Raw genomic sequence first — 13034 nt, 5'->3', positions numbered from 1 at the left:
CTGTGCCAACCTCACATATCTACAGTCACCACATGAAAAGAGGACCACACTGTGCCAACCTCACATATCTATGGCCATCCAAAGAGAGGACTACACTTTGCCAACCTCACATATCTACAGCCACCCACACCAGGAGAGGACCACACTGTGCCAACCTCACCTATCTACAGTCACCCAGATCAAGAGAGGACAACTCTGTGCTAACCTCACATAACTACAGTTAGCCAGACCAGGAGAGAACAACGCTGTGCCAACCACACATATCTACAACCACCCAGACCATGAGAGGACGACACTGTGCCAACTGCACAGAACTACTGTCACCCAGACCAAGGGAAAACAACACTCTTGATACCTCACATATCTACAGTGTCCTAGTACATGAAAAGCGTTCAGCCACCCAGACCAAGAGAGGACCACACACCGCCAACCTCATATCACTAAAGTCACCAAGATAAGGAGAGGACCACACGGTGCCAACTTCACATAACTACAGTCATCCAGTAGAGGAGAAGACCACACTGTGCCAACCGTGCTTATTTAAAATCACCCAGACCAGGAAAGGACCATACTATGCTAACCTCACATAACTACAGACACCCAGACCAAGAGACGACCACACTTTGCCAACCTCACATACCAACAGTCTTCCAGACCAAGAGAGGCCCACACTGAGCGAACCTCACATATAAACACACTGCTCCAATCTCATCTCTCTATAGCCACCTAGAGAAGGGGAGAACCGTGCTGTGACAACCTCATATATCTATAGTTATCTAGACCAGGAGAGGACCACACTGTTTCAATCTCACATACAGTGGGAAAACAATATTAAGGGAGCAACCAATAGTGCAAGTTCCTCCACTTAAAAAGATGAGAGAGACCTGGAATTGACATCATAGGTAGATCACAACTATGAGAGTCAAAATGAGAAAACAAATCCAGAAAATTACCTTGTCTGATTTGGCAAGATTTTTTTGCAAATTATGGTGGACAATAAGTATTTGGTCATTAACAAAAGTTCATCTCAATATTTTGTTATATATCCTTTGCTGGCAATGACAGTGGTCAAACGTTTTCTGTAAGTCTTCACAAGGTTGGCACACACTGTTGGTGGTATGTTGGCCCATTTCTTCATGCAGATCTCCTCTAGAGCAGTGATGTTTTGGGCCTGTCGCTGGGCAACATGGACTTTCAAATCCCTATAAAGGTTTTCTATGGGGTTGAGATCTGGAGAGTGGCTAGGACACTCCAGGACCTTCATATGATTCTTATGAAGGCACTCCTTCATTGCCCTGGTGATGTGCTTGGGATTATTATCATGCTGAAAGACCCATCCACGTTTCATCTTCAATGCCCTTGCTGATGGAAGGAGGTTTGCACTCAAAATCTCACGATACATGGCCCCATTCATTCTTTCATGTACCCGTGTACAGTCATCCTTGTCCTTTTGCAGAGAAACAGCTCCAAAGCATGCTGTTGCCACCCCATTGCTTCACAGTAGGTATGGTGTTCTTTGGATGCAACTCAGCATTCCGTCTCCTCCAAACATGACGAGTTTTGTTTCTACTGAACAGTTCAACTTTGGTTTCATCAGACCATAGGACATTCTCCCAATACTCCTCTGGATAATCCAAATGCTCTCTACCAAACTTCAGACGGGTCCGGACATGTACTGGCTTAAGCAGGGGGACACATTTGGCTCTGCAGGATCTGAGTCCCTGGCGACGTAGTGTGTTACTGATGGTAGCCTTTGTTACGGTGGTCCCAGCTCTATGCAGGTCATTCACTAGGTCCCCCTGTGTGGCTCTGGGATACTTGCTCACCATTCTTGTGATCATTTTGACCCCACGGGATGAGATCTTGCGTGGAGTCCCAGATCGAGGGAGATTATCAGTGGTCTTGTATGTCTTCCATTTTCTTATTATTGCTCCCACAGTTGATTTCATCACACCAACCTGCTTGCCTATTGCAAATTCAGCCTTCCCAGCCTAGTGCAGGACTACAGTTTTGCTTCTGGTATCATTCGATAGCTCTTTGGCCTTCACCATAGTGGAGTTTGGAGTCAGACTGTTTAAATGTTGTGGACAGGTGTCTTTTATACTGATAACAAGTTCGAACAGGAGCCATTACTACAGGTAATGAGTGGAGGACAGAGGAGCCTCTTAAAGAAGAAGTTACAGGTCTGTGACAGCCAGACATCTTGCATGTTTTTAGGTGACCAAATACTTATTTTCCACCATATTTTGCAAAATAAATCTTGCCAAATCAGACAAGGTGATTATCTGGATTTGTTTTCTCATTTTGAGTCTCATAGGTGATATGAAATCAATTACAGGCCTCTCTCATCTTTTTAAGAAGGAGAACTTGCACAATTGGTCGCTGACTAAATACTTTTTTTCCCCACTGTATCTACAGCTACTGAGACCTGATGAGAACCTCACTGTGCCAACCTCACATATCTACAGTAACCTAGATCAGGAGAGTACCACACTGTGTCAACCTCTCATAACTAGTCACCCAGACCAGGATAGGACTACACCGTGCCATTCTCACATGTCTACAGTCATCCAGACTAGGAGAGGAACACACTGTGTCAAGCTCACTAATATACAGTCACCCAGACCAGGGCCAAGAACAAATCAGACAGAGGTCAAACAAGGCCCATTGGGCAAAAAAGAGCAGACCGAGCCCACCAGGGTATAGAACAGACCAGGCTCAGTAGGATTGAGAGCAGACCCGGCCCATCAAAATCAATAACTGACTAGTCCCATCATGTTTGAGAACAGACTGGTCAAGAGTCAAGAACAGACCAGGTCCATCATAGTCAACAACAGACCAGGCCCACCGACCCGAGCTAGGCCGCTCTGAATAACTACCAGGCCCACTTGTCAGAGAGCACGTCAGGCATTTCTCATAGTGATGCATTCAGTGACGCAACTGCTTTGAGTTTTTGTGGTTTTTTTCTACTTAGTGTTGCTTAATGGAGGAGAACATACAAAAATCTTAGTGTGAAGAGACGGGTAATAAATGAGGTTAACACGATGAGAACAATCATTCATTACCCGCCATGCACTGAGTAGCACCTTGTATCTGCACCTATACAGATACTGGCTGGTGACCGGGTCATGCAGCGTTATCTGAATGCCCCTATTTATACTGATATGTTGGCATTATACAATTATTAGAAGCAGGACTCACAGACTCTCTCAATGAGTGAGCGGGAGGAAGCAGGTCTCACATGCTTTATAATTGGAGAAGGCTGCAGGACTCACAAGCTTTCTCTATGATTGTAGAGGACTGCAGGACTCACAGGCTTTCTCTATGATTGTAGAGGGAAGTAGGACTCACAGGCTTTCTCTATGAGTGGGTGGGGGAAGAAGAATCATAGGGTTTCTTGATAAGCGGGCAGGGGAAGCAGGACTCACAGACATTCTCCTTGAGTGGGAAGGAGAAGCAGGACTCACAGGCTTTATCCATGAGTGGTTGAGGGAGGAAGGACTCACAGGCTTTCTACATGAGTGGTCAAGGGAAGCAAGACTCACAGGCTTTCTCCATGAGTGGGCAGGGGAAGCAGGACTCAAAGGCTTTATCCATGAGCGGTTGAGGGAGGAAGGACTCACAGGCTTTCTCCATGAGTGGTCAAGGGAAGCAGGACTCACAGGCTTTCTCCATGAGTGGTTGAGGGAAGCAGGACTCACAGGCTTTTCTATGAGTGGTTGAGGGAAGCAGGACTCACAGGCTTTCTCCATGAGTTGGCAGGGGAAGCATGACTCAAAGGCTTTATCCATGAGTGGGCAGGGGAAGCAGGACTCCCAGGCTTTCTCCATGAGTGGGCAGGGGAAGCAGAACTCCAAGGCTTTCTCCATGAGTGGGCAGGGGAAGCAGGACTCACAGGCTTTCTCCATGAGTGGGCAGGGGAAGCAGGACTCACAGGCTTTCTCCATGAGTGGGCAGGGGAAGCAGGACTCCCAGGCTTTCTCCATGAGTGGGCAGGGGAAGCAGAACTCCAAGGCTTTCTCCATGAGTGGGCAGGGGAAGCAGGACTCACAGGCTTTCTCCATGAGTGGGCAGGGGAAGCAGGACTCACAGGCTTTCTCCATGAGTGGGCAGGGGAAGCAGGACTCACAGGCTTTTCTATGAGTGGTTGAGGGAAGCAGGACTCACAGGCTTTTCTATGAGTGGTTGAGGGAAGCAGGACTCAGGCTTTCTCAATTACTGGAAGGGGAAGTGGGACACAGGCTTTCTGTACGAGTTGGTTGGGGAGCAGGACTTACATGCGTTCTGTATGGGTGGACAAGGGCAATATAGCTCAAAGGCTTTCTCTTTCATTGGGTGGTGGATAGAGGACTCACAGGCTTCCTCTATGAAGCAGAAGCAGGGCCCACAGGTTCTCTATATCTTATATAAAACATATATCTTTCAGAGCTCAGCTCCTCCAACCCTATCCTGGACTGCCCCTGTAGGAGGCTTTTGGCATGACACTGTGGATGCTGCTGTACAGGTATTAAGCACACAAGCCAGGCTGTAACACACAGACATAAGCGCCACGTGTGGGCCACCACTGCACAGGTTACAGCACCTGACCAGTGATCCAGAAGAACTCTTCCATTTTTGACCTCTAGCTACAGCTGCGAGATGACCACCAGAGGGCGCAGTCATGAAGGTGTGTGGTTAATCCCGGGCTCTGGGGAAGTTAGAAAGACAACAATCAGCTGCTGTGCTCCGGCCTCTGATGGTCAGCGCTGCACCTGCTGACTGTACTCTGTCCAGAGCATGCCCATAATCTACCATTATACCAGACCCGTCAGGCTATGAGGACAGGAAGGTTGACAACAGGGAACATTGCCTGGGGGTGTCAGTGGCTAACAGAGCTAGAGGGATGAACACGGCAGCAGTTATGGTGGACGGAGGCAGCAGCTGAAGGGGCGAAACCTGCAACTACAAGTATCACAGCTCTGATCATCACTGTGTTCTCCTGCCTGAAGTATTCAATACCACATCAATAAAATCGCAAGCAAGCAGAAGGTTGTAGGAAGATGCAGGACAGCATGGAGCAATAGGGGGCAGAGGAAAGCAACAAGCAGTAAGGAGGCACAGAACAGCAGTGAGCAGTAGGGAGCATAGGACAGCAATGAGCAGTAAGGAGGCACAGGACAGCAGTGAGCAGTAAGGTGGCACAGGACAGCTGTAAGGAGGCACAGGACAGCTGTAAGGAGGCACAGGAAAGCACGGAACAAGAGGGGGCAGAGGAAAGCAACAAGCAGTAAGGAGGCACAGGACATCAATGAGCAGTAAGGAGGCACAGGACAGCAGTGAGCAGTAAGGAGGCACAGGACAGCTGTAAGGAGGCACAGGACAGCACGGAACAAGAGGGGGCAGAGGAAAGCAACAAGCAGTAAGGAGGCACAGGACATCAATGAGCAGTAAGGAGGCACAGGACAGCAGTGAGCAGTAAGGAGGCACAGGACAGCTGTAAGGAGGCACAGGACAGCACGGAACAAGAGGGGGCAGAGGAAAGCAACAAGCAGTAAGGAGGCACAGGACAGCAATGACCAGTAAGGAGGTATAGGACAGCAATGACCAGTAAGGAGGCACAGTACAGCAGTGATAAGGAGGCACAAGACAGCAGTGAAAAGGAGGCACAAGACAGCAGTAAGCAGTAAGGAGGCACAGGACAGCAGTGAGAAGGAGGCACAAGACAGCAGTAAGGAGGCACAGGACAGCAGTGAGCAGTAAGGAGGCACAAGACAGCAGTGAGTAGTAAGGAGGCACAAGCCAGCAGTGAGCAGTATGGAGGTACAAGACAGCAGTGAGCATTAAGGTGGCACGGGGCAGCAGTGAGCAGTAAGGAGGCACAAGACAGCAGTGAGTAGTAAAGAGGCACAAGACAGCAGTGAGGAGTAAGGAGGCACAAGACAGCAGTGAGTAGTAAAGAGGCACAAGACATAAGTGAGCAGTAAGGAAGTACAAGACAGCAGTGAGCAGTATGGAGGCACAAGATAGCAGTGAGTAGTAAGGAGGCACAAGACAGCAGTGAGTAGTAAAGAGGCACAAGACAGCAGTAAGCAGTAAGGAGGCACAAGACAGCAGTGAGCAGTAAAGAGGCACAAGACAGCAGTGAGTAGTAAGGAGGTACAAGACAGCAGTGAGCATTAAGGTGGCACGGGGCAGCAGTGAGCAGTAAGGAGGCACAAGACAGCAGTGAGCAGTAAGGAGGCACAGGACAGAAGTGAGCAGTAAGGAGGCACAATAAAGCAGTGAGTAGTAAGGAGGCACAAGCCAGCAGTGAGCAGTATGGAGGTACAAGACAGCAGTGAGCATTAAGGTGGCACGGGGCAGCAGTGAGCAGTAAGGAGGCACAGGGCAGTAGTGAGGCACAAGACAGCAGTGAGCAGTATGGAGGTACAAGACAGCAGTGAGCATTAAGGTGGCACAGGACAGAAGTGAGCAGTAAGGAGGCACAGGGCAGTAGTGAGGCACAAGACAGCAGTGAGCAGTAAGGAGGCACAAGACAGCAGTGAGTAGTAAGGAGGCACAAGACAGCAGTGAGTAGTAAGGAGGCACAAGACAGCAGTGAGTAGTAAGGAGGCACAGGACAGAAGTGAGCAGTAAGGAGGCACAAGACAGCAGTGAGTAGTAAGGAGGCACAAGACAGCAGTGAGCAGTAAGGAGGCACAAGCCAGCAGTGAGAAGTATGGAGGTACAAGACAGCAGTGAGAAGTATGGAGGTACAAGACAGCAGTGAGTAGTAAGGAGGCACAGGACAGCAGTGAGCAGTAAGGAGGCACAGGACAGCAGTGAGTAGTAAGGAGGCACAGGACAGAAGTGAGCAGTAAGGAGGCACAAGACAGCAGTGAGTAGTAAGGAGGCACAAGACAGCAGTGAGCAGTAAGGAGGCACAAGCCAGCAGTGAGAAGTATGGAGGTACAAGACAGCAGTGAGAAGTATGGAGGTACAAGACAGCAGTGAGTAGTAAGGAGGCACAGGACAGCAGTGAGCAGTAAGGAGGCACAGGACAGCAGTGAGCAGTAAGGAGGCACAAGCCAGCAGTAATCAGTATGGAGGCACAAGCCAGCAGTAATCAGTATGGAGGTACAAGACAGCAGTGAGCAGTAAGGAGTCACAAGACAGCAGTGAGCAGTAAGGAGGCACAAGACAGCAATGAGCAGTAAGGAGGCACAAGACAGCAGTGAGTAGTAAGGAGGCACAAGACAGCAGTGAGCAGTATGGAGGCACAAGACAGCAGTGAGTAGTAAGGAGGCACAAGACAGCAGTGAGCAGTAAGGAGGCACAAGACAGCAGTGAGTAGTAAGGAGTCACAAGACAGCAGTGAGCAGTAAGGAGGCACAAGACAGCAGTGAGTAGTAAGGAGTCACAAGACAGCAGTGAGCAGTAAGGAGGCACAAGATAGCAGTGAGTAGTAAGGAGGCACAAGACAGCAGTGAGTAGAAAAGAGGCACAAGACATAAGTGAGCAGTAAGGAGGCACAAGCCAGCAGTGAGAAGTATGGAGGTACAAGACAGCAGTGAGAAGTATGGAGGTACAAGGCAGCAGTGAGCAGTAAGGAGGCACAAGACAGCAGTGAGCAGTATGGAGGTACAAGACAGCAGTGAGCAGTAAGGTGGCACAGGGCAGCAGTGAGCAGTAAGGAGGCACAAGACAGCAGTGAGCAGTAAGGAGGCACATGACAGAAGTGAGCAGTAAGGTGGCACAGGACAGAAGTGAGCAGTAAGGTGGCACAGGGCAGCAGTGAGCAGTAAGGAGGCATAAGACAGCAGTGAGTAGTAAGGAGGTACAAGACAGCAGTGAGCAGGCACAGGACAGCAACGAGTAACAACAGGGAGCACAGGACAGCAGTGAACAATGAAGGATGATCCTGCTGTTTCTTGTATTAAATGGTATCAAAAACTTTATAAAAAAAAAAAACTTTCTTAAAAATTGTCCATATCAGGACATCCAAGCAATGTGCAATTTGTTCTTTTCTGACGCATTTCAGACTATGATAATAATCCTGGAGGAAGCATCTATGGAGCGGATCCCTTCTGACGTAGAGAATCATGCTCCCCTTATGGAGGACGGGAGCTCCGATTGATTACACAGGTCAACAAAAAAAAATTTTTTTTCTGGTGTCCAAAATATTTTAATGAATTTAGGGTATTTTTGGGGTGCTGATTCTGAATATGTCATCAGTTTTGCCAGATTGGCTCAAGTTTTTGAGATTTTTGGTATCTTATTTATAGCACTTGTTGGTAAATGCGACGCATCATCTCATTAATTTCTTTGGATTAGTACTTGAACTGAGCAGTTCTCAATATACTCAAACTCAAAAAACTTAATTAAACAATTAAGGTCAAAATATTTAAGAACTAACAAGAACCTTATGGCACTAGAATGATACTAAATAAAATCTTAAATTTTTATTAAGCATATATTAAAACCTTTAACCATACAACAGATAATACACACAACCGTGCACACTGTAACTGACCCTCACGCTGTGATCACTGACTTACCCTGCCTATACAGCGGAGGTTGGCACCCTAATCAGATAACGAGAGAGGCGCCCCCGCTCCTCGACGACTGGTCCTGGGGCTCCTACTTAAGCCACTAGAATAGGTGATACAGCTAAACCCCAGTCTCACGCGGTAGGAAAGTACTAAATGAGCATGGTAATTTGCTTAATGGAGCGTATTAAAAACCATGTGAGGAAAAGTGATGCCGTACCTTAAAGTGCTGACAAACAGTGCAGACAAACTAGACTAATACTGACACCTGTTCTGTGACCACCTACCTAACTGTGGAGGTTGGCGCCCTACTGTGCAGCGGAAGTGGCGCCCCCACTCGACGACGGCTCTCCCTAGCAATAGCCCTAAACCCTCTAGATGTGACTAGTGGTGGTGGAGCCTATGCATATGATAGAATACAGATAAATATAATTCCAAATGATAACTTAGATATAATAAGCGGAGCAATACCACATCACCACACAAGGCTTAATTGATATATGCAAAAAGAAGGGGGCCACATCACTTATTATAAATGAAGGTAGGATGGTTTAAAGGTTATAATGCAGTATAAATAAAACTGCACACCCAGGGTATGATACCAAAGAACAGTGTCAGTAAAAGTCATATGATACTCATCATAAATGGATGATGTTCTTGAGGACCCATGCCTCACGCCTCGACGCGTTTCACCAACTGGATCATCAGGAGGCCCGGATAAATGATGCAGCATCATTTATCCGGGCCTCCTGATGATCCAGTTGGTGAAACGCGTCGAGGCGTGAGGCATGGGTCCTCAAGAACATCATCCATTTATGATGAGTATCATATGACTTTTACTGACACTGTTCTTTGGTATCATACCCTGGGTGTGCAGTTTTATTTATACTGCATTATAACCTTTAAACCATCCTACCTTCATTTATAATAAGTGATGTGGCCCCCTTCTTTTTGCATATATCAATTAAGCCTTGTGTGGTGATGTGGTATTGCTCCGCTTATTATATCTAAGTTATCATTTGGAATTATATTTATCTGTATTCTATCATATGCATAGGCTCCACCACCACTAGTCACATCTAGAGGGTTTAGGGCTATTGCTAGGGAGAGCCGTCGTCGAGTGGGGGCGCCACTTCCGCTGCACAGTAGGGCGCCAACCTCCACAGTTAGGTAGGTGGTCACAGAACAGGTGTCAGTATTAGTCTAGTTTGTCTGCACTGTTTGTCAGCACTTTAAGGTACGGCATCACTTTTCCTCACATGGTTTTTAATACGCTCCATTAAGCAAATTACCATGCTCATTTAGTACTTTCCTACCGCGTGAGACTGGGGTTTAGCTGTATCACCTATTCTAGTGGCTTAAGTAGGAGCCCCAGGACCAGTCGTCGAGGAGCGGGGGCGCCTCTCTCGTTATCTGATTAGGGTGCCAACCTCCGCTGTATAGGCAGGGTAAGTCAGTGATCACAGCGTGAGGGTCAGTTACAGTGTGCACGGTTGTGTGTATTATCTGTTGTATGGTTAAAGGTTTTAATATATGCTTAATAAAAATTTAAGATTTTATTTAGTATCATTCTAGTGCCATAAGGTTCTTGTTAGTTCTTTTTCAGTTCTCAATATAGTTTTGTGTTAATTAGTGTTCTAAAAGTTTGTTCATAGCTTGATTTTTGCACTAACTTTATGTTGTTGTCTGTTTTCCAGTGAAAAGCATGAACTCACCAAGAAGAAGTTGTCTTAACGATCCAGACTCATTCTGTTACATTTGTGGTGAATACACACTGCCAAAACATAGAAGAAACATAACAGACTTCGTAAAAAAAGTGTATTTTGCCTATTTTGGGGTTATGCTTGGGGACCAAGACAAGTTTTGGGCACCACACATAGTGTGCAAAGCATGTATCGAATTATTACGAAAATGGAGCAAAGGACAAAGAAAAAGCTTCAAATTTGGTGTTCCAATGGTGTGGAGAGAGCCAAATAATCATCATGATGACTGTTATTTATGGTAAACACAGGTACAGGCACATCTTCACAATGAGGGACAGGCCTTCTTGCAGATTCCATGTTACTCCCATTTTCGTTTCTTTTGCTTATTGAATCCTTGCACTTGCACTGCACAGAAATAACAGTCATCATGATGATTATTTGGCTCTCTCCACACCATTGGAACACCAAATTTGAAGCTTTTTCTTTGTCCTTTGCTCCATTTTCGTAATAATTCGATACATGCTTTGCACACTATGTGTGGTGCCCAAAACTTGTCTTGGTCCCCAAGCATAACCCCAAAATAGGCAAAATACACTTTTTTTACGAAGTCTGTTATGTTTCTTCTATGTTTTGGCAGTGTGTATTCACCACAAATGTAACAGAATGAGTCTGGATCGTTAAGACAACTTCTTCTTGATGAGTTCATGCTTTTCACTGGAAAACAGACAACAACATAAAGTTAGTGCAAAAATCAAGCTATGAACAAACTTTTAGAACACTAATTAACACAAAACTATATTGAGAACTGCTCAGTTCAAGTACTAATCCAAAGAAATTAATGAGATGATGCGTCGCATTTACCAACAAGTGCTATAAATAAGATACCAAAAATCTCAAAAACTTGAGCCAATCTGGCAAAACTGATGACATATTCAGAATCAGCACCCCAAAAATACCCCAAATTCGATGAAATATCTTTGGCACCAAAAATGCTGTTGACCAGTGTTATTGATAATTACTACTGATGCGCGAGCATGGTCTGATAAGGTGCTTGTCATGGTTAGGACATGGTTAATGTCCTGTTCTCTCAGGGTTAATTTTGCTGGCCTCCCTTTCGATCTGGGAGGGGTATTTATACTCACTCCAGACTAGGATTCGCTGTCAGCTATACTTTCTGTTCTAGCCTGTGTGCCTGACCTCTGGAGTGTGTGCCTGGTTTGTAATGGTTTTCCTTGCTCTCCATGCATTACTCTGCTTGTTTGTTCTTCTAGATTTCTGACCTCTGGCTTCACTTCTGACAATCCCCTGTCTCGCCCCTTTGGTACTTTGTGATCTCCTGGCGGCTCTGATCTTAGTTGGTCGATTACTCTCTTCTCTTGTGTTTATCCTTTTCTCTTTTCCCCGGCGACTGGCTCCACCCCCAACCACCTCCCACTCTGTCACATTGTTTAGGTCCTGTTTGTACCTGGTTAGTAACTCGAAGTTTTGCTCAGCTCCATTTGTGTGCAGCGTTTCACACAGCAGTATTACACAGTGCTATCCCAGCACACTTGGGTGGTAATAGAGCATCTTCGGCGAGCTCTAATACTATGTTTGAGTCCCCACGGCTGCATGTCTCGTGGCTGTTTGACAGACGCCTGCAACATGTGCATGGATAACCTGTTTGTTAGACAATCCCTGTATGTAGTGCGGATCGTATAACACCTTATCGGAGCGCGCTTGCTCATCACTAGTAATTACCAACATGCAGTGGGTACGGAAAGTATTCAGACCCCTTTATATTTTTCACTCTTTGTTTCATTGCAGCCATTTGGTAAATTCTATAAAGTTCTTTTTTTCTCATTAATGTACACTCTGCACCCCATCTGGACTGAAAAAAAATAGAAATCTAGACATTTTTGTAAATTTAATAAAAAAATAAAAACTGAAATATCACAAGGTCATAAGTCTTCAGACCCTTTGCTCGGTATTGAGTAGAAGCTCCTTTTGAGCTAGTACAGCCATGAGTCTTCTTGGGAATGATGAAGCAAGTTTTTCAGACCTGGATTTGGGGATCCTCGGCCATTCTTCCTTGCAGATCCTCTCCAGTTCCATCAGGTTGGATGGTGGACATTGGTGGACGCCATTTTCAGGTCTCTCCAGAGATGCTCCATTGGGTTTAGGTCAGGGCTCTGGCTGGGCCGGTCAAGAATGGTCACAGAGTTGGTCTGAAGCCATTTCTTTGTTATTTTAGCTGTGGGCTTAGGGTCATTGTCTTGTTGGAAGGTGAACCTTCTGAGATCCAAAGCACTCTGGAAGAGATTTTCATCCAGGATATCTCTGTACTTGGCCGCATTCATGTATCCTTCAATGACAACCAGTCATCCTGTCCCTGCAGCTGAACAAAACCCCCATAGCATGATGCTGCCTCCACCATGTTTCACTGTTGGGATTGTATTGGGCAGGTGATGAGCAGTGCCTGGTTTTCTCCACACATACCGCTTAGAATTACCACCAAAAAGGTCTATCTTCCTCTCATCAGACCAGAGAATCTTATTTCTCATAGTCTGAAAGTCCTTCATGTGTTTTTTAGCAAACTCTATGCGGGCTTTCATATGTCTTGCACTGAGGAGAGGCTTCCGTGAGGCTACTCTGCTATAAAGGCCTGACTGGTGGAGGCTGCAGTGATAGGTGACTTTGTGGAACTTTCACCCATCTCCCTACTGCATCTCTGGAGCTCAGCCACAGTGATCTTGAGGTTCTTCTTTACCTCTCTCACCAAGGCTCTTCTCCCACGATTGCTCAGTTTGGCTGGATGGCCAGGTCTAGGAAAACTTCTGGTGGT

At 46.4% G+C, this 13034-nt stretch overlaps 1 protein-coding gene across 7 annotated transcripts in view; it reads right to left on the bottom strand.

Moving 5' to 3' along the window:
• The window catches only part of MAPRE3 (microtubule associated protein RP/EB family member 3), a 118112-nt gene that overhangs the window by 45820 nt on the left and 59258 nt on the right, over positions 1-13034 (bottom strand). The window lies entirely within an intron of this gene.

This window comes from Ranitomeya variabilis, chromosome 2, assembly GCF_051348905.1.
Source record: "Ranitomeya variabilis isolate aRanVar5 chromosome 2, aRanVar5.hap1, whole genome shotgun sequence".
Taxonomy (NCBI): domain Eukaryota; kingdom Metazoa; phylum Chordata; class Amphibia; order Anura; family Dendrobatidae; genus Ranitomeya; species Ranitomeya variabilis.
The sequence above is the reverse complement of the archived record's forward strand: the minus strand, read 5'-3'. Positions and strand labels throughout refer to the sequence as shown.